Genomic DNA, 19,085 nt, shown 5'->3' with positions numbered 1-19,085 from the left:
CCTAGCTATACGGGAGAGTTCGTCGGCGGAGAAGTTGGCTGTCACACCCCAAAACCGGAATGGCGGAAACGTTCAGGGGTGGAGGACGTCATGTCAAGTATCACGAGATATGTATATGGTAAGCAAGTAATGAGCAACCATTTCATTTACAAACAAAGTTTTTACAATGTATCTGTCCACAAAACATAGAAGTCATAAACAAATAACAAAACAAGACTTGAAAGTAATATGCTCCATCTTCTAAAGTCCCAGCACGAGCACCTGTCTAATAGTCTCCTGAGAATACAAGTTATTTGAAAGAGTTGATCAGCAATTAAGCTGGTGAGTTCATAAGATTTTAGTGATGTGAGTAAGCTGTAAAAATGTGGTTGAAAATGTATATGTAAAGTGTTGTAAGCTATAAGGTGTTGTTTTGTAAAGTTTTCCCGTTCCTCTAGAAAATCATATATTTCCTACTTAAAATGGGAGTTGAGTAAACTGACACTACAAGCCTTTCTATGCGTAATAAGTGGTTACAAGTTATATATACTTGGAGTACACAAACAAACGATTGTGCGCATCTGCCCTCAACACACAACCCAACGGGGTACAATAAGTAAGGCGGATAACACACATTCCATTGGTTGTTAGATCGTTGTCATATATAACCTTCGTTTATTCACTTGTTACTCATGGAGTTATTTGTAATGGTTCCTTTATATCTAATGGAGAGTTCCTTTTAAGAAAACCTATATTTCTTATAGTAAAATATTGACTATGGTGATTACTTTTATAATAGCCTTGTTCATATTGTTATATATAATTTGGTATCGGGTAGATAGTAGATTGGGTGACCTCGTTGTAAGCCCACATCCAACAGGGACAGGACGCACAACGAAGAGCATAGATCCTATTAGCTGTCGGATATTAGTTTTATATATAAACATGGTGTATAAACTAAGGTGTTATAGAGTTAACTCACTTAAAGTCTTTAAAACTGTACTGGCTTAAAGTGTTACCGACACTTTATTTGTTTTATTACGGTCATAATGTGAAAGCTAGAACCCCTACAAAACGCTCTCATGTATGGGGATTGAGGGAACCCAACGCGACCCTAGCAAATCCATGCAAGCCGTGTAATTCACATTAAAGTTATATGATCATGTATACCCAATATAACTATCACTAATGTGTTAGCGATTCATTGGTATAATTAGATCTTGTCTGCGTATTGTCATGCTATAGCAAATTAACTTGTTTGTTATGTTCTGTTCTGGTGTTGTTTGATTCTCTTCACTGTTTGTTCTGTTCTGGTGTTGTTTGATTCTCTTCACTGTTTGTTCTGTTCTAGTGTTGTTTGATTGTGTGCTTCATTGTACTAGAAGTAATGAATAGTATTCTCCTAAACTATACCTATAATAGTTTACTAATGTTCTAACTGTACTGATGATGAAAATACTCATTTGTCTACCAAGTTATGCTTATACTTTAAAAACAGAGTTCTGTACAACTATAAAGTAACACAACCTTTAAAAGAGTTTTGAAATGTAAAGATGACTTATAAATGACATAATTAACATTTTGAAGGATGTTTATAACAATATTTACACAATTATCATTGTTTTCAACTTGTATTCCCCCCTTAAAACAGTTAAAATAGTTTAAAAGATTCATTACGGGGTATGAACTCACCTGATGTGGGTGACTCAAACGGGTATGCGCGTACAGATGAGAAGTTCCTCGAATGAAGTCCCTAGACACAGTAAGTCCTAAATGATATATAAGGACACATATTGACATGAATATAGTGTTTATCAACAACTATATGAAAGATAACACCTTCCGGGACTAGGAAACACCTTGGCTAGGTGTTGGAATCACATGTGATTCAACAAAGGGAAGTGAAATGGCACTAAATGGTGTTTACGGTTTTGGAAACAACTCCACTTGAGTTTACGGTGGTAAACCCATGAGTTTACGGTCGCAAACTCATGGTACCTTGACCATGTGGTGGTTTGAAGTCCTAGAAGTCCTTTTGAAGCATCCTAACTTCAATTTTTAGCCTTAGGAAGTGATTAGGGCAACATATCACCCCTTTATAGGGTTTACGGTTTTTGGACCATATGACTTTGATTTTACGGCAGTAAACTCAAATGGTTTATGGTCAAATGAAGTTTTCAAGTCCTAAACACTTCTAGGTAAAGGTCTAGGCTAGTTTCTAAGCTTAAGGAATGAATATGGGGCATTAAAACCCTCATTGGGGTGTTTACGGTTTTGGGAGCTCCCCAAACCGTAAACACCTAGACATGGGACATTTTTATGGTTTTCTTGTGCTAAACATATCAAAGGAAGGTTCCATGTTTGCTTCTAAGGTTTGGCTAGAGTTTAGGGGCACTTTGACACACTTAAAGCACCCTTTTTAGGGTTTACGGTCCAAGGAGATTCTTGGACCGTAAACACCTTATCCTATGTGATTTTGGGTGTTTTCTTGATGCTCTTAAGGTTTAAACATGTCAAGGGTTGTTGCTATACTTGTTTCCAAGGTTTAAAGGGACAAAAGGCACATTTAAGCCTTACTTTGAGTGTTCACGGTCCAAGAAGATCTTGGGCCGTGAACACCTTGTTCTTGTGGAATTTTGATGATTTCTTGATGTTTAACACTTGATATAGTGATAATAGGGCTAGAAACACTTACTGGTTGAAGATCTTTGAAGAAAACAGGATGATACTTGAGAGAGAAATGGCCTTAGTCTTTGGAATTGTGAAAAAGTGATTAAAATAACTAAGTCGCACTTATATAGTCTTTTGGGTTTACGGCCCTAATACCATTTTGGACCGTAAACTCAAAACTCTTGAAGTTTTGGGCATATTTTGCTACATTGTACACCCTAGGGTATCCACTCTCCTGATATCTCTTGAAGCACTAACTTTAAACCACTCAAACTTATTCCAAAAAGTTTGAAAGTTAGCATAAATAGTTTTAACTCATATTGAAGTGAATGGTTGAACAGAATGGAAAGTTTTGGGTTGTCACATCATCCCCCCGTTAGAATGAATTTCGTCCCGAAATTAGCTCTCTTAACATTACTACCGGGGTTGAGCTCTTCTGCTTTGTAGAATACTCACTCGTAGACCTGGCAACTTTGCCCTGGTGTTCTTGATAGGATTCATACTTGGTCCATCTATCATTACCTAGCGTATACAAGCCGTATATGATTAAGATTAGTAGGACTGTCGGATGTGCGACTCGGCCCTAGGTCCACAACCGTCAGGGAAAACAGGAGATATGGCGGAAACACACATACTAGATCTGCGAAATCACTCTCATATACCACCATTTAATATACATTCAAAATAATAGGCGGGTTGTATTCGTCCATAGCCTCTATGCTCGAACTTGGTCTGCTGGACGAGTGGTATTTCGTGACGGTCTGCGGACATCTGACGATAAGTCTTAGGAGGACAAAGTACTCTTCGCACGAGTACTTTGGGGGTTTAGAATGAGAAAGATAAAGTTTAGGTTTAGGTCGGACCTTCGATACAAATGACGAAAGTGTTGAGAACCTGCCGATCGAGGCGATAGAAACATATGAATTCAGTATGGTGAGGACCACGCCAACTCATGACGAAAGAAAACAACGGACTCTATACCGAACAAGGCTTTGGTAAAATGAAAGAAACGTCTGATGAACGACGATGTATCCCTGGTATGCTTGGTACTGTACTCTTAGTATGTTCAACAATGTATTCCTCCTAACTGTTCTCGAGTTTCCTGTTTTCTATTTTGAAATTAACACTCCTATGTATCGTACCGATATGTGCGCATACATACAAATAAAAGTGCTTTATTTACTGAAGGGATACTTTTATGCCATGATCCCCTATGGTACCACTACTACCGCCCGTCATATACAAGTTGTGAATACTTAAGATGAGCCAGGCAGTCGACTGAGCATCTCTGCCTCAAATCCTCAACCAATTAAGGAAAAGGGACCTAAGCGGAGTCACTCACTCTAAGTCTGCAACATCTCAGTTGCACACAACCCTGATGTATATGGTGAGTCATAATAGCTTCTTTAAGGGATCTTTTAGTTCTCTTGAATATTACGACCTATTTCATCATGTGAGTTGTTATTGTTACTTTTAAGTGTCATCCCCAATTTTAATCTTATATGAATATAAATTAATTTTTAAAAGTAAGTACTATTTTGAAAATATACCACTACTCGTCGACGACTCTGGGGTAGATTCTCCTGCGGTGATCATCAGAATACGTCCATCCGCGCCTGAGTTCTTGATTATTGGGTAGTCCCTCTTAATGTGTCCATTCTCACCACAGCCATAACAGGCTTGGTTTTCTTCAGCTCCGAGGACTTGGGAGATCGGTTGAGCTGGTGCCCTGCAGTAACGGACTGTGTCCTTTTCTGTGGCAGTTTAGACACTGCATTTCTCGGCACACTCCAGTGTGGTGAAAGTTGCAATTTCCACACTTTGGAAGGTTTCCAGCATAACGACTAGCAGATGCTGAAGCAGTAAGTGTCATTGCAGCGTACATAGTACTCGCTTGTTGCTCTTGGGGGGTGTCTTGTATTGTCGGCTTCTTCTTTCTCTTTTTCTCCGGATCCTGATTATAGTCCTCTTCCCTTGATGACTCGGGAATAGGGACTTTTATGTTGTGGCAGACTCCATGATCGATGAGTCGCTAAGCCAAGCATTTAGCACTAGCGAACGTGGGTGGGTTAGAAGACAGCACATTTCCTTGGGTCGGAGCAGTCAGACCCCAAATGTATCTTTCTATCTTATTGCTCTCCGAGGTAATCATCTCGGGGCATAGAGCTGCTAGTTCGTTGAACCAGTCCGTGCAGGTCACTATGTCTGAGCCGACCATAGTGAGATCCCACAGCTCTTGTTCCAGCTTTTGAATCTCGCCTAACAGGCAATATTCTTCCCGCATTAACTCTTTTAGGATTTCCCAACCTATGGAGTTTGACACTGATAGAGTCAGTGACTTAACATAGCTGTTCCACCATGTTAAAACCTTGCCATCGAAGGTGCAGGCAGCAAACTTCACTTTGCTTCCTTCGGGGCATAAACAGATTTCGAAGACCGACTCTGTTTTCTCGAACCATTGCAGGAGGGCAATGACTCCTTCAGTCCTTTTAAAGGACAGTGGTTGGCATCCGGTGAAGTCCTTGTAGGAGAACTCTCCTTGGCGCACAGGGACCTCACCTTGAGTAGAATCGGTAGGCGCTTCGCCTCCACATGTACTGGTGGAGTGATATTGTGCCATGGTTGTTGCCACAGCCTCGGCCACTGCAGCGTTCAAAGTTGCTGCATCGATATGTGGAGAAGGTATTGGAGTTATCGGAGTGGCGTGTCTGGGTGATCTGCGAGGAGGCATCTTTGCTAAAAGAAAACAAAGATGAGACGGAATAAGTCTATAGCAACGGACACAAGCCGAAAGCTGAAAAGACAAGGTTATCCTAGTTCTGGATGTATCGGGTCCCGACTTCCACAAGGTTCTAGGAACAATTCATAAATGAGTCTATACCAAATAAACTCTATGAATTTGAAATAACTATCCTCGAATGAATATCTGTTTCCTGAATAATTGTTACCAGTTGCATGTAAGAGAAATAATTCTAACACATGTAATGTGAGCAGTGTTTCCACTCGCTCGATAAATTAACCTAGTTAATATTTATTAGTGTGACGCGTAAGATGTTTTGGTTACTTTGGCTGATCTTTCCTTGAAAAAAAACTTCTCATGAACTTGTCCTCGTTCCTCCTGAACTCTTCTGTTGTCGACTATGAGGAAGTGGTTACGGTTATTTGGGCTTGTCGTGCGAGAATGAAAGTGACTAAAGAATCTAAGAGCTTTAAGGTAACTTTATGGGGTGATCTTTACGGAATCCTCCTATAATTGTACAAGGTACACCAGTTTGTATTGTATATAATTAAAGATCAAATAGACCTTCGAACAATTGATCCCACCTCAACACTACTTCCTTAAAAGGAATGGATAGCGAAGCATCGGTCACAGATTCTATGTCTATAACGTCTTGATTATATATAAAACTTTAGGGATATACCCTGTGAGATTATAGACCTATCCGCAAGGGTCTTTTAAGTTATCACATAAGTTATGTATCTGGACTAAAATACTCCTATAGTATCCTAACGTAATGTACTTGTTATGTTCTAGACTTGTTATTGCGCTATCGTATCATAGAATACTCCCATAGTACTCTAACTCTAACAGTACTTGTTCTGGCGTTCTCTTGACTGGTGTTATGGTAAGTTTTAACCCTGTTGCAACACCACATCATTCCCAAACACATGTTGGTCATATCTCGAATGAATATAGTTGATCAGGCTATATTGATCCTAGTTATGATTACATAACTGTTCGGGTTGACGACAGTGCCCAACCTTTAAATACTTTTAGTTCTGTTCTACTCGTGATCCTAGTTCTATTATGTACATGTATGAGCAAGTAGGTATATTTTTATAACTTGAAGTTATATTCTAAAATATATCATTATCCAGACACTACTAGAAAAACAGCCTTTTACGACGCTCATTGTGTGTCGTAAAAGGCTCAGACGACGCGCAAATGCGCGTCAAGGAAGGCCCTGTCATAAAGAGAGACGACACGCTTTTGCGCGTCGTCTATAGACGACGCGCATTTACGACGTGCAGTTACGACGCGCGTTTACGACACGCAATACGTATCAAGGAAGGCAATGTCATAAAGGAAGACGACACGCTTTCGCGTGTCGTAACCTTACGACGCGCGTGTTAATGACACGCAATGTGTATCAAGAAAGCCCCTGTCAAGAAAGGCCATGTCATAAATGAAGATGACACACATTTTTACGTATCATAATTTTAAATGTTTAAAAAAAATTATTTATAGATTTACTTATTTTCAAATTAAATTTGTATTTAATGTTTCATAATAGAAAATAAAATATCATATACAAAAAATAGAATCCATTGCATAAATTTAATGTCATACAATTCTATTTCTTACAATATATAAATTTGCATCTAATCTACTATGTACATCGAATTCCAACTAACTAAAGTTGCATCTTGCCTTTCATAATTCTTTAAGACTAATGCTCCAGACAGCTGATTATATGGATAAGCAGTTGTACATTGGCCCATCTCACTCAATAATGACTTAGCAAAATTCAACTCCAAGTCTTTACTACATCTTGCTGATAATGCTGCAAGATTTAAATAAAATTCAACTCCAAGTATTTACTCAATAATCAAAATCCCAAGAGCAACATCCATTGTTGAGGCAAGTTCATTTTCAAAACAAAACATAGTATTTATAATGATAAGGATGTGGAGGGTATACTGTAAAAACTCAGACATGGCTATAATGGAGATAACAGGGAGATATATATATATACCTTAAACAAATTAGCTTCCAGATCAGATTGAGAGCCGCAAAAAAAACTAATATATGTTAAGGTAGTATTTGGAGGATGTAATATGATGACATACACGTCCAGAAGGCTATTATCTATGAGCTTGACCAACACCAAGGGCATTATTGGTAGAAATAATGTTACTATTTGTAGGGTTGATAGGGATAATGTCTCCTCAATTTGTTCATGTACTGAAGCCCCTGTTGAATATATATTATGTTTTTCTATGCATATGGGAACATGGGGAGGCGTCCTATGGGGGTAGATTTGTCATTTGACATACCGGTGACTGAACTGAAGGTGAAGACAAAGCATTTTCATGAAATTTTTTGTTCATATGAATTCCTTCTACATAGGGCAATTAAGCCAACTAACTTCACTAAGTTGACATGGTTTCTAATTGAAACTAGTTTCTAGATGATGAATGGAATATAAATTCAAGTAGGGTTTTGAAGTTTGAACAACAGATATGTTGTTACCTTAACGAGGCCAGGTGGAATTACTAACCATCAACACCAATAGGCCAATGCAGAGCCTTAGCTGCAACATCCAGGCAATGCAGAATTGCTTGCTCTGCCTTAATTATAGATATTGAAAACGCTACACCGCAACACAACACAAAGATATTAGCGACTTTTTTTGCATCAAAAAACAAAATGAACTTAACAAACCTCCCATATCAAGAGAAGTCATGAATGACCCTGCATACACTGTAACAACAGCTACTCCATGTTCCAGCTGTAAAATAGGAACAACCTTTCCAGCAACAATCATCAGTTCCATTACAAGTGTCCTCCCTAATCTGAGATTTACAATTTTCAAATCACAAATCCAATTTGTTAAAAAGAAATACATAATTAGCAGTCTTATTTACTTTGAAAAAGATAAAAAAAAAAATATGCATATAGATAGCTTCTGAGTTCTGACTTCCCTTAAAATGTTAATGTATAGGGTAAGATACCACTTATCAAAGGGCAAGAAGCAACTAAGCAAGAGAGATTACATTGCATACCCGATAATCATAAGTACAACACAACTCCCACATTTAATTGGAACATAGTTAAGGTTCATATTTAAGATAAAAGTGTATATTTATTGGTTATGGTTCATGTGAGGTGAGATATCGCTTAATCGCTTAACCCGCAAAAAATCCATGTCACAAAATATAAAAAAAATAGCAGGATATCTTCCCTAAAACAACCAATTCTGCAAATATCCAATAACATGGTAGAACCAATGGTGATCATCTTGCATAATGGAGTGGAGTTGAGGAATTGACATGCCATAAATCATTTATTTATGTCTATTAAAATACAACTAAGCAGCTGATGTGTCAAAAAATTTAAAAACTTATGCCACATCATACACATAAGTCATAGCAGGTTGCATGAACCATTGTCCTATTTTGAAACACCATTGCATATTATGTATAACAACAAACATTATAAATCAGAAAAAATGTGAAACATTGTTGTATAAATAAGTAACTAACCCTAAACAAGAATTAGGAGTCCCTTATAAGTCTTTAGTAGCATAATAATAACTTCCATTCCACCAAGGTTTTTATAACAATTTAGAGGTCACTAGAAATGCATGGAAAATGAAATTCATCATTTACAAGAACATACTACCATAACACATACCTTAGAAAGAACCATGAGCATCTGATCAATGTACCAAATCTTGTCAGGGGAAAGCCTACAACACCAATGAAAAAATGTTATTATGTGTATGATAAGTTGAAATCATCAAAATATTACATTCACCAAATCAAAAGGTAAAAATGAAACCTTCAACTTACTTTTCTACAATGGAGCAAATTTTTTCAGTAAGATCTCCCTTGAAGTCCTGGTCACTTACATGTAGATAATCAATTAACTCCTTGGTCAAAGGTTTGACATTCATCTCATTCACCATAAGGTATATAAGTTCAAGAGCTCTTTTACGAATTGAAGCATCTGAATCCTAAATCATAAAGAAGCATTCAGAAACCACAACAAACTCATATAACTTGATTGATATTTCTTTTTGTTAAGAGAAAATTTTTACCTTTACACATTCCAAGATTGTTGCACGATGTCTCTGAACTGCTTGATCATCTACTGAAATTGCTTTCATCAGCATGTTCAATGCAACATATCTGCCATATAACAAATCCCAATGTTTTAGACCATAATAAAGGGAATACTCATAACACATATTAAGACATAACTCACCTCATATTGTTGTCACGATTAGACAAGAATCTTCCCAATATATTGATTGCAAGAACACGTAAACCACTGCTATCTTCAATTCTCATAATGGTTTGTACACATTCATAAAGTATTGCATTCCCTACATTCTTGTTTGACTCAGCTTTTGTTGCCACCTACACAAGGAATTTCATAAATTCTTATAATTTTGAATTATATATCACAATTTACAATGAGCTTTATTAAAATAAAAGCTAACTTGGGCAAGAATGTCATTCATGAAATCACTAGCATCAGCATCTCCATGGCCCAAAACACGCAAAAGGCGAAGCAGTCTTATATGAAGAAAAGGGTTTGCAATACCTGAAACATCATATTCAGGACCATATGGGCTGTTGACAACATCCTTCAAAACTTTCACCAACACCTCTGTGCATTTCTATACCAAAGGAAGAAAAAAGAAAATATATCTCATCACTAAAATTACTAATTTGCACTTATAGAATCATATGTTAAACAGTTCTTAGCGCAAATACACAGTAGAAAGATAAAGAAAGAGAACAACAACTAGAAGAAGAAAATCCCAACAAATAATAGAGGATCTTTAACAAGATCAAGTATATTTACCTTCCTGAAAAATTCAAGAGCCTCTTCATTAAGGTTACAGAGATCTGTACAAAGCTGGATTGTTGTTAAAAGAACCCCATGATGTTTTTCTTTAAGTAAGGAAACAACAGGGTTGACAAAATTTTCTGCAAGGTCAGGGACCTTCTTTACAATCCTTATTGAGCACAATGCTGTCTGTAAATTGTAAGAACTTATGTGAGTATGATTCTTCATATGAAATGTGAGAATTAGATGAAACATCCTTGAGAGATCAAGAAATGAGATAAATGTTAACATCATCTTACTTTCTTACGAATATTTGGATCTCGAAATTGCAGCAATCTTTCAACTTCAGGTGCAAGATCACGAGCCATTTCTGCAGAACATATATTACCCAAAGCACAAAGAGCTAGTCCCACAATGTACTGATTGGTGTGGTTAAGATCTCTACTGATGATGAAAAAAAAGATTCTCAAGTCAACCATGTTGCTTGAACATAAGATATAGGAATGATAAGAGTGAAGAAAGACAACAGCATAATGCTTTAGTGAATTGGTGACAAGCATCAAAACTTCTTGTCTTTCATCAAGAAGCAACATAAGTCCCAGATATCCTATTCTCTTTTCAGGGAATCCAGGAGTTGCTATAAGTTCAAGCACTCCATTTGGACAAAATGTGTGGGGTATCCTAACATGTGAATGAACATGAGCTTTGCCAAGTTACGGTGTCTGTAATCATTATCATTATCACTAACTGATGCACGAATAGAAGCACATTCTTTTCTAACAACAGCACGCTCTTCTGCAGCAGTTTTGCAGGCTCGTATTGCCCTAATCATGTCCCTACTGTAGACCAATAATGTTTCATTTATAGTTTCAGACCCAACTAATTAACAGCAAATTACGCATGTTGTATGAAATGTAGTCAAATCTTTTGCAGGTGAAGGATAAACCAAAAAGATGGAAAATCTTAAGTAGAGAGACATATGGTTTGCGAGGGATGGTTCATGACAGAGTTCATGGATTATCTTCATACCCATATTAGGATCTTATAAGTTGGTGACAGTTTCTTACTCATTTGAGTGACCCATCCAATCGGGAAATACATGGATGAATTCCATTAAATGCATTATTACGAACGCGAACTAACTCTCAATATAGACAACTTGAGATAACGTTAATACAAATTAGGTCGAAATGAAGAACTAGTTCAAAATTGATCACAAGGAAAAGCTTTAAAACATAAGATCAGTTGTAAACAAGACACTCACCTTAGACGCGTCCCAGACGAAAAGGGATTCATGATCGGGTCGGTTTTGAAACCGCGAGAGAGCTCGATCAGATCCAGAGATGTTTAGTGCAAAAAAAAACTATATAACTGGGTCGTAGACCGGTGACTGCAATTATATGTATGTTTGATCAAATCGAGATCTGGGGAAAGGTCAATTACGAGGATCTGAAGAGGAATTTGAGATCTATAGCCTATGGATGCTAATGCAAACGTGATGATGATGACCAAAAATCTTGATTTCTCTCGCTAAATTCTTCCACTTTCGCTTCGGTGGGAGAGATGTAAGCGAGTATGCATCTATCTTTGTTTTTCCCTTTTTGAAAAGCGGAAGACAATGTATAGAATACAAAGCACTTAAATCAAATGAAAGTATGCAACAATGTCTCATTTTATTTCTTTTATTTCTCAAATCGTATTCTTTTATATTTTTGTGAACCTGGACTTGTATGACTGCAAAAAGAAATAAACCATTTACATGAAGGAGCATGCATATGTACAATAAAGCTGAATCAATAAATAGTAATAGTTGAGGTTTATCGAGTTATTTCAGCATGTCACTGTGGCAATATTGGTGTTGGACATACTACAAGAGTTGAACCAGTAGGAACAGGGGAACTGGTTGCTTGACTCAGTTCTAAGAAAAATGGACAAATGTGAGCCCCATCACAGATAACGATTTTGGAGCCTTAACTTTTGTGTTTTCTTGAATCACCATTCAGGCTTTCTGAATCTTTTATTGGTTCTGAATTTGTTTCTTTATATGGATAGCCTACACAATTTGCATGTCGCAAGCATCACAGACATCACATTGTACCCAAAAAAAACTTTATACTTTGAGATTTCACTTACAGCCCCACACACACGCTCTTTCTTCATTCTTTTGATGTTGGATTTCTGCTCTCCAGCAACTTGTATTGTCTTGTTTCTTATATCATCAACATGTATGTCCGATTTTCTATTGTGCAAATATACAAGCAAGCAGCTCAATGGTTTTTCCTAGACCCATTTCATTTGTTGTTTTTATAGAAACAAATCAGTAAAAACATCAAAAAAGATATATGAAATATTATAAAACCAATCGGATTCTTCTGGAATTAGGGTTCTAATATGGCTTAAGATATCAGGGAAGAAGAAGAAGAAGAATAAGTGAAGAAATTGAACGTGTTCCAAAAGTGAAGAAATTGTAGGTGTTACACGAAAAATTAAGATATCAGGGAAGAAGAAGAAGAAGAAGAAGAAGAAGAGACTAGATGAATAACGGTAAGCACGACATTCCTTAGTGCAACCAGAAGAGAAGAATCAGACCTGCTTCATTGAATAGAATGAGATATTTCTTGAAATCGGACCTAGGGCTTGTAAGCAGAAGAAAAAATCATGACAAATCATGCTCAGTAAAGCACACCTTAGTTCAATCCGAGCTAGGGCTTGTAAGGCCCTAAATCGTCGGTGCTGTGTGGGATGAGAAGCTATAAGGCCCTAAATCGTCGGCTCTAGGATAGAAGTAGATGGAGCATGTAAGTTCTTCACACTTTCAAGCATAATTGTAACCCAATTGTCGTCTCAAGCATAATTGTAACCTAATCATATTCACTCAACGAGAAAATATGCGATTTTGGAACGGCGGAACTCCGTGGCGAAACCGATAGCAGCTTGGAACGAGATTCAAGTAAGCCAAATTCAAGATTCGTGAAATTCTAGGGCACACGAGGCTACATGTTGCCTAAATTTCAGTCTACTGGAGTTCCTACACATAATTCCAACTTGTACGCTTTCGGAGTTGTACTTCTTGAGTAATTGTCAGGCGAAGAAGGCAAGTGAGGAACGAAGGAAGGAGTGTCGATAACTAGGCAAGGCGGTAGTCGAATCTATGGAGGGGGAAGAAAGGATCGTAATTAGGGCAAGAAGGAAACAAAAGTGGAGGATAAAAAAGAAGGCGGGTGTTCAAAATTTTAGGCATTTCATTTTCCCCTATCTACTAAACACGCTTTTCATTAAAATTATAAAGCAACACTCATAGAGGATGCCCATTTAAGATACAGCGCCCTCCGTGTTTTTAATTTTTTTCTCGTATGACGCCAATTTAAGGGCACGTAATAATGCGTGACCTAAATCCTTAAATTTTTTGAAGAGATGACACTTTTTTAACGTCACTCTCCATTACGTAACATAAATCAATGAGTGTCGTGGTTTGCGCGTCGTAAAAGGCTATTTTTCTTGTAGTGAGAGCACTTAAGCCCCATTGTATTTATAGACGTATATCATTTATCGGTTGATATACTTAGTTCACTATAAACAATGCTCTGATACCAATCTGGCACACCCCAAAACCGGAATGGCGGAAACGTTCGGGGGTGGAGGACGTCATGTCAAGTATCACGAGATATGTATATGGTAAGCAAGTAATGAACAACCATTTCATTTAGAAAGAAAGTGTTTACAATGGATGTGTCCACAAAACATAGAAGTCATAAACAAATAACAAAACAAGACTTGAAACTAATATGCTCCAGCTTCTGAAGTCCCAGCACGAGCACCTGTCTAATAGTCTCCTGAGAATACAAGTTATTTGAAAGAGTTGATCAGCAATTAAGCTGGTGAGTTCATAAGATTTTAGTGATGTGAGTAAGCTGTAAAAATGTGGTTGAAAATTTATATGTAAAGTGTTGTAAGCTGTAAGGTGTTGTTTTGTAAAGTTTGCCTGTTCCTCTAGAAAATCATATATTTCCTACTTAAAATGGGAGTTGAGTAAACTGACACTACAAGCCTTTCTATGCGTAATAATTGGGTACAAGTTATATATACTTGGAGTAAACAAACAATCGATTGTGCGCATCTGCCCTCAACCCACAACCCAACGGGGTACAGTAAGTAAGGCGGATAACACACATTCCATTGGTTGTTAGATCGTTGTCATATATAACCTTGGTTTATTCACTTGTTACTCATGGAGTTATTTGTAATGGTTCCTTTATATCTAATGGAGAGTTCCTTTTAAGAAAACCTATATTTCTTATAGTAAAATATTGACTATGGTGATTACTTTTGTAATAGCTTTGTTTATACTGTTATATATAATTTGGTATCGGGTAGATAGTAGATTGGGTGACCTCATTGTAAGCCCACATCCAACGGGAATAGGACGTACAACGAAGAGCACACATCCTATTAGCTGCCGGATATTAGTTTTATATATAAACATGGTGTATAAACTAAGGTGTTATAGAGTTAACTCACTTAAAGTCTTTAAAACTGTACTGGCTTAATAAAATGGATTAAGCCCTTAACTGGGAAATCGCTAGTTTTGTATATCAAAAGTACTGACTTTGAAACGAAAGTTTTGTACTAGAAAAATTGTGCATTGACCCTGTGTCCTATGACCTGATCCATATCTGGTACCCTTATGATGACTTAATGTATACTAAGCATAAATATATATAGATTCGGGTAGATAATAGATTGGGTGACCTCAGTGTAAACCCACATCCAACGGGAACAGGACGTACAATGAAGAGCACACATCCTATTAGTTGTCGGAATCTACTTAGCATATATATATCTTATAGTGTATACATTAAGGAATCATAAAGTTAGCATCATGGTCCTAACTTTTAAAAGTATCCTTCTACCAAGACTCTACTGTTTTGAAAGCAGTCTTCTACCAAAATTCTACTGTTTTGAATGCAGTATTCTACCAAGACTCTACTGTTATGAAAGCAGTCTTCTACCAAGACTCTACTGTTATGAAAGCAGTCTTCTACCAAGACTCTATTGTTCCTTTGTCAAATGTAAAGTATATTCTCCCTAGTTTATAACCTATCTCGAATAGAGAATAGATTAACCTTCAAGTGTTACCGACACTTTATGAAAGTAATGGGAGAAGTGAGTACCCTCATGTCGTTTATAATGACATGCGGAGGTACTATTAACCTAAAAACATATTTGTTTTATTACGGTCATAATGTGAAAGCTAGAACCCCTACTAAACGCTCTCATTTATGGAGATTGAGGGAACCCTACGCGACCCTAGCAAATCCATGCAAGTCGTGTAATTCACATTAAAGTTATATGATCATGTATACCCAATATAACTATCACTAATGCGTTAGCAATTCATTTGTATAATTAGATCCTATCTGCGTATTGTCATTCTATAGCAAATTAACTTGTTTGTTATCTTCTGTTCTGGTGTTGTTTGATTCTCTTCACTGTTTGTTCTGTTCTGGTGTTGTTTGATTCTCTTCACTGTTTGTTCTGTTCTAGTGTTGTTTGATTGTGTGCTTCATTGTACTAGAAGTAATGAATAGTATTCTCCTAAACTATACCTATAATAGTTTACTAATGTTCTAACTGTACTGATGATGAAAAGCCTCATTTTTCTACCAAGTTATGCTTATACTTTAAAAACGGAGTTCTGTACAACTATAAAGTAACACAACCTTTAAAAGAGTTTTGAAATGTAAAGATGACTTATAAATGACATAAGTAACATTTTGAAGGATGTTTATAACAATATTTACACAATTATCATTGTGTTCAACTTGTATTCCCCCTTTAAAACAGTTAAAATAGTTTAAAAGATTCATTACGGGGTATGAACTCACCTGATGTGGGTGATTCAAACGGGTATGCGCGTACGGATGAGAAGTTCCTCGAATGAAGTCATGAGACACAGTAAGTCCTAAATGATATATAAGGACACATATTGACATGAATATAGTGTTTATAAACAACTATATGTAAGATAACACCTTCCGGGACTAGGAAACACCTTGGCTAGGTGTTGGAATCACATGTGATTCAACAAAGGGAAGTGAAATGGCACTAAATGGTGTTTACCGTTTTGGAAACAACTCCACTTGAGTTTACGGTGGTAAACCAATGATTTTACAGTCGTAAAATCATGGTACCTTGACCATGTGGTGGTTTGAAGTCCTAGAAGTCCTTTTGAAGCATCCTAACTTCAAGTTTTAGCCTTAGGAAGTGATTAGGGCAACATATCACCCCTTTATAGGGTTTATGGTTTTTGGACCATATGACTTTGATTTTACGGCAGTAAACTCTAATGGTTTATGGTCAAATGAAGTTTTCAAGTCCTAAACACTTCTAGGTAAAGGTCTAGGCTAGTTTCTAAGCTTAAGGAATGAATATGGGGCATTAAAACCCTCATTGGGGTGTTTACGGTTTTGGGAGCTCCCCAAACCATAAACACCTAGACATGGGACATTTTTATGGTTTTCTTGTGCTAAACATATCAAAGGAAGGTTCCATGTTTGCTTCTAAGGTTTGGCTAGAGTTTAGGGGCACTTTGGCACACTTAAAGCACCCTTTTTAGGGTTTACGGTCCAAGGAGATTCGTGGACCGTAAACACCTTATCCTATGTGATTTTGGGTGTTTTCTTGATGCTCTTAAGGTTTAAACATGTCAAGGGTTGTTGCTATACTTGTTTCCAAGGTCTAAAGGGACAAAAGGCACATTTAAGCCTTACTTTGAGTGTTCACGATCCAAGAAGATCTTGGGTCGTGAACACCTTGTTCATGGGGAATTTTGATGATTTCTTGATGTTTAACACTTGATCTAGTGATAATAGGGCTAGAAACACTTACTAGTTGAAGATCTTTGAAGAAAACGGGATGATACTTGAGAGAGAAATGGCCTTAGTCTTTGGAATTGTGAAAAAGTGATTAAAATAACTAAGTCGCACTTATATAGTCTTTTGGGTTTACGGCCCTAATACCATTTTGGACCGTAAACTCAAAACTCTTGAAGTTTTGGGCATGTTTTGCTACATTGTACACCCTAGGGTATCCACTCTCCTGATATCTCTTGAGGCACTAACTTTAAACCACTCAAACTTATTCCAAAAAGTTTGAAAGTTAGCAGAAATAGTTTTAACTCATATTGAAGTGAATGGTTGAACAGATTGGAAAGTTTTGGGTTATCACATTGGCCGACCTATACGTCCACGAGATTGTCTCTCGCCATGGGGTTCCAGTTTCCATTGTTTCCGATCGGGATGTCCGATTTACTTCCCGTTTTTAGCAGAAGTTCCACGAGGAACTAGGTACGAGGCTGCATTTCAATATAGCGTTCCATCCGCAGACGGATGGGCAGAGTGAGCGGACCATTCAGACCCTCAAAGATATGTTGAGGGCGTGCGTCATTGATTTTGGTGGAAGTTGGGATTCCCACCTACCACTTGCAGAGTTCGCCTACAACAACAACTATCATTCCAGTATGGGGGCCCCGCCTTTCGAGCTGTTGTATGGGCGGAAGTGTAGGACCCCAGTCTGTTGGGGCGAGGTTGGGCACATGGTGATGGGTCGGACAGAGGTAGTTCTGCAAACTACCGAGATGATACATCAGATTAGACAGCGGCTGCAGACCGCTCAGAGTCGACAGAAGAGTTATGCCGAGCGACGCCGGTCTGAGTTGGAATTTCAGGTGGGTGACATGATTCTCCTGAAGGTCTCACCCTGAAAGGGTGTGATCCGTTTCAGGAAGAGGGGAAAATTGGGCCATTTAGGATTGTTGCCAGGGTTGGCAAGGTGGCTTATAGGCTAGAGCTTTCGGAGGAACTTAGCCGGATCCACAGCACATTTCATGTTTCGCAATTGCGAAAGTGCGTCATGGACCAGGAGGCAGTGGTATCGTTGGATGACATTCAGGTCGATGAGCGCCTGAACTATGTGGAGAGGCCTGTAGCTATTTTGGAAAAGAAGAACAAGATTTTGCGGAATAAGGAAATACGTTTAGTAAAGGTGTTGTGGGAACATCAGAGGGGATCCGAGTGGACGTGGGAGCCGGAAGCTGAAATGCGCGAGCATTACCCGACATTGTTTCCTTCAGCGGACTTCGAGGACGAAGTCTAGTTCAAGTGGGGGAGAATTGTAACGCCCTGATCCTGAGGTATTAAGTAATTAAGAATTTTTGGATAAAGCTCTACTCGACGAGTTGGTCGACCTACTCGTCGAGTAGCAGCGGGGTGAGAACGCGTGGTTAGTGACCTACTCGACGAGTCCAATATTGGGACTCAGCGAGTAGGAACTGGCAGTGGAAACCCTAAATCCCGAGGTTTGCAACCCTATTTAAAGGAGCCTCAGCCTCCTTTGGGACTCCTTACAGTCTTTGTGAACCCTTAAAACCCTAATTCGTGTGTGTGACTTGGTGTGTGTTTGAAGCTTGGAAAAGATGATCTTGGAGGAAGGAAGCTAAGAGTGCAAAGGAAATTGAAGCAAGAAAGGAGTGGGAAGCGGGTTTTGCCTCAGCTAGAAACGTTTGAAGGTATCAATGTACCATTCTTACTTCCCTTTCTTCCCATTGGTTGATTCTAGGGCTTTTTATGGATTTTCAAGTTAGGATGTTGAGCTATGGGCTAGATCTGAAGTTGTAACTTCAGATCTGGACTCTCCTTGGATGCTAGAGTCATAAAGTTGTTGTATTGGTTGTGGTTGGAGTCCCTCTTGGACTAGAAGCTCCATTAATAACTTAAAATAGACATTTGGAGACTTTATAACCATGCATGCACGTAATGTTTGCAACTTTACGTGGTAAGTATGCTCTAGAAGATTG

General features: G+C 38.0%; 1 pseudogene; it reads right to left on the bottom strand.

Annotated features, from left to right (window-relative positions):
• Nucleotides 1–7,926: 7,926 nt before the first annotated feature.
• LOC145049507 (AP-1 complex subunit gamma-2-like) lies at nt 7,927–11,527 on the bottom strand (annotated as a pseudogene).
• Nucleotides 11,528–19,085: the final 7,558 nt, after the last annotated feature.

This window comes from Lactuca serriola, chromosome 5 (genome assembly GCF_051521515.1).
Source record: "Lactuca serriola cultivar US96UC23 chromosome 5, Lser_US96UC23_V15, whole genome shotgun sequence".
Classification (NCBI taxonomy): Eukaryota; Viridiplantae; Streptophyta; class Magnoliopsida; order Asterales; family Asteraceae; genus Lactuca; species Lactuca serriola.
The sequence above is the reverse complement of the archived record's forward strand: the minus strand, read 5'-3'. Positions and strand labels throughout refer to the sequence as shown.